Below are 3,604 nucleotides of genomic sequence, written 5' to 3'. Positions count from 1 at the left end.
AACTTTTGTTTTGCTGCAAATCCACCACAAATTTGCCACAAACGTTTTGCTTTTGTAAAGGAGGCACTTAAAGGGGGCACTAGGTTCATTCCAGAACCTGCGCCTCTGAAAGTGGCTGCAAAGTTTGATGTCTTTTTTGTTTTAAGTTTTTGCTGTATTTTTTTTTTCATATTTTGTCACGTTTTGTCGGCTGCTGATGGAAGTTTCTGCTGGGAGAAGCATTCATCCAAGAGAGAAGCTGTTTTTCATTGAGACAGAACAAATCTTGCCAGCAACATCCAATTCCAGCGCAGATCTTGAGGTGTTTTCGTGGTTGCCGTGCTGGTGCAAATGTAACCCACATAAAAAAAAACACGCTTCCTCAAACGAAAGTAATTAATATAAAATATTTCCTATTTTTATTACGATCCATAAATGCACCGTCACGTACACTCTCAGGTTGTGTAGTGTTTCGACCAATCGGGCCACTTGCGGGTCTGATTAATACAGCTGTGCTCCTCTCCACACACACACTGGTGAGGAGACGAGCCACAGGATCGCTGCTATCACGGTTAGTCTAAACAAACTATCTTTTGCTTTTAAAACATTCGTTGATCATGCTTTTAAATACACTGCACTCTCTAAACTTAGAGATCAGCTACCGCTGCTTCGGAGAACAGGGTTTTTGGCTGAGACTGATAATCGAAGGGAGTTGGTGAGTCTGAATGTCTAAATGTTGTTGTGCTAACTAGCATTAGCATATCAATGCGGTCGGTAATCACCTAGCTGTTTGTTTTTGGTGTTCCATTGATATGCTAACGCAGCTATATTGTTGTATTGGTCATCATAGCCTGTGTTATGTGGGGTAAAGCACTTTAAGTCCATGTTGGCGAAAGATATTTCACTTTTTAAAGTGTAATGATTTGATTGCTAAATGCTAAATGCATTTTTATTTATCTAAATATGTAATGGAATATTGAATATGTGTGTACACTGACTAGAAGCTAGCTAAAGATAATAATATCTGATGAATATTTTAACTGATAGTGGTCCTGTCTGTTATATACAGGCCAGGTGTGCCCTGTTGGGTGCATACATCTATCACAGGAGGCGAGCTAGAGCCCACGAGCCTGAACCTCACTCAACAACATCCCGCTGCGGTCTGGTAGGCGGTTGTTAGCAGCCAGTCTGCTCCCACCTAATTTTTGCCACCTTTTCAGGGTCATATTTGTACTCTGGTTTTGCGCGCTCATGGACATTCAACAATAACTCAGGAACTCTGGTTGAAACCTATGGACAATTAACCCACACTGCATTGTGGGAGAAAACTATCAATCTTGTATACCTTGAATTGTGGTTGGGACATTTTTATACTGTGCTGTTAACCTGTTGGATTGTGACTGTTCTTGGTGAAACTTAAAGGAAAAAAATAGTTGAAGTGCACTTGTTCATAGAGTGTTGCTATCTGAAACATTGTTATCTGCAGATTGTAAATATTGTAAATATATTTTTCCTACTGTTTTTTCACAAGCAAAATAATAAGGCACTTAAACCAAAATTTCTGCCTCAAGTGTTCTTACTGTACCTCTACCTCCCAGAGCCGAATCAGAATCTTCTGAACTAGTCCAAAATCCTGTTATATCTTTTTATAATTTTTATGCACGCAATTCATACATGCTACACAAAGGTGAAGGCTAGGAAATGGCGATATAAGCCCTTTCTTCCATCAGTCATCATGGGAAATGTCAACTGTCTGCCAAACAAAAGTGATGAGCTGGAGACATTTGGTGAAGATGGACAAAACATATCATGAATGCATTCTCCTGTGTTTTATTGAAACCTTGCTGAATCAAAACAACTCAGACTCAACTGTGAATCTACCTGGCTTCACTCTCATAAGGTCAGAGAGAGAGGCTAAAGCCAGTGGTAAGAAGAAAGGACGGGTCTGGCTTTATTTGTTAACCAAAGATGGTGTAACTCCTCACATATAACTGTTAAGGAGAAACTGTGTTGTCCAGATATTGAACTGTTGGCAGTTGCCCTTCAGCCATGTTATGTTCCAAGGGAGTTCAGTCATATCATTACAACACTTGTATACATCCCACCCAAGGCAACTGACTTGGTTCTGTGTGTGTTTTTTTTGTTTGTTTTTTTTGGATGATATCGTTGCGAGGATACAGACTCAACATCCTGAGGCACTTGTAATAATATCAAGAGATTTCAATCATGTCAGCCTCTCCTCTCACCTGACTGGATTTACACAGTCTGTTAACTGCCCTACCAGAGAAAATAAAACCCTAGACCTGCTGTATGCCATTGTCAAAGAAGCTTACAGAGCTACTGCCTTACCACCACTGGGAAGGTTAGATTATAACTTGCTTTATCTGCAGACCTGTTACAGTCCTTGTGTGCTGAGACAGCCTGCAACTAAAGTCAAAATCAGAGATGGACTTCTCAAGCTAGAGAAGCTCTAAGGGATTGCTTTGAATCAACAGACTGGAATGTGCTGCTGGAAACAGATGACAGTATGAATACTGACAGACAGGCTGATTGTTTTACTGAGTACATCAACTTCTGTAGACAGTCATATCTGCAAAGACGGTTTGCTGTTTCCCCAATAACAAACCATGGATCACAAGTGACATAAAGGCAGTCCTCAACCAGAAAAACAGCTTTTAGAGACAGTGTCAAAGAACGGCTCAAAAAAGTGCAACATGAGTTGAAGAGGAGACTGAAGATGGCAAAGATGGCATACAAAAAAGAGGAATTTTCAACACAGCAACATCTGTGATGTGTGGAGAGGAATCAGTACCATCTCTGGACACAACAGTAAAAAGAGAAGGGAGCCAATAGTGGGTGATGTGGAAAGGGCTGATGAACTCAACCTGTTCTTCAACAAATTTGACACTGTGGACACATTCACTTCCACTGCTGCTCCTCCTCCTTCTCCTCAGCATATGGAAATCCCCACTATAGCTCTTTCTTCTCCTTATCTGTCTCCTACACGTCTCCACAGCTGAAGCCACTTCCCTTCTAGCACCTGTAACCTTCTCTGTCACAGAGACAGGGGTGATGCTGGAGCTTGGGAGACTTTGCTCTGCGAAGGCAGCTGGCCCAGATGGTGTATGTCCAAGGCTGCTTAAAGAGTGTGCTGGTCAACTGTGTCAACCTCTCCACACCTTCAACCTGAGTCTACAGCTGGGGCAGGTGCCTGCTCCATGGAAAACATCCTGTATCATACCAGTACCAAAAATCAAATCTCCAGCTGACATAAATGACGACAGACCTATTGCCCTTACCTCACACATCATGAAAACTCTGGAGCGGTTGATTGTATGCCTACTGAGGCTTGAGGTCAAAGACAAACTTGATTCCTTGCATTGTGCATACAAAGAACACATTGGAGTGAATGATACCATCCTCTTCATGTTTCATCGTGCCCTGTCTCATCTGGAGGAACCTGGAGCTTATGAGAATCATGTTCTTTGATTTTTCAAACGCATTCAACTCCATCCAACCCACCATACTTAAAGACAATCTCACAGAGGTGGGAATGGATACTTCCTGTGTTTCTTGGATCATAGATTACCTGAAAGGAAGGCCACAGTTTTTCAGGGCGGGGAAC

The 3,604-nt window shown here is 41.8% G+C and overlaps 1 long non-coding RNA gene across 1 annotated transcript; it reads left to right on the top strand.

Annotated features, from left to right (window-relative positions):
- Positions 1–467: 467 nt before the first annotated feature.
- Positions 468–1,537, top strand: LOC127536173 (uncharacterized). Its single transcript, XR_007945163.1, has 3 exons — positions 468–550; positions 631–694; positions 1,049–1,537. It is a non-coding gene; the product is annotated as an uncharacterized LOC127536173 (long non-coding RNA).
- The last annotated feature ends 2,067 nt before the right edge of the window (positions 1,538–3,604 follow it).

The sequence above is a fragment of the Acanthochromis polyacanthus genome, chromosome 11 (genome assembly GCF_021347895.1).
Source record: "Acanthochromis polyacanthus isolate Apoly-LR-REF ecotype Palm Island chromosome 11, KAUST_Apoly_ChrSc, whole genome shotgun sequence".
Classification (NCBI taxonomy): Eukaryota; Metazoa; Chordata; class Actinopteri; family Pomacentridae; genus Acanthochromis; species Acanthochromis polyacanthus.
This window is presented reverse-complemented; position numbering and strand designations above follow the sequence as displayed.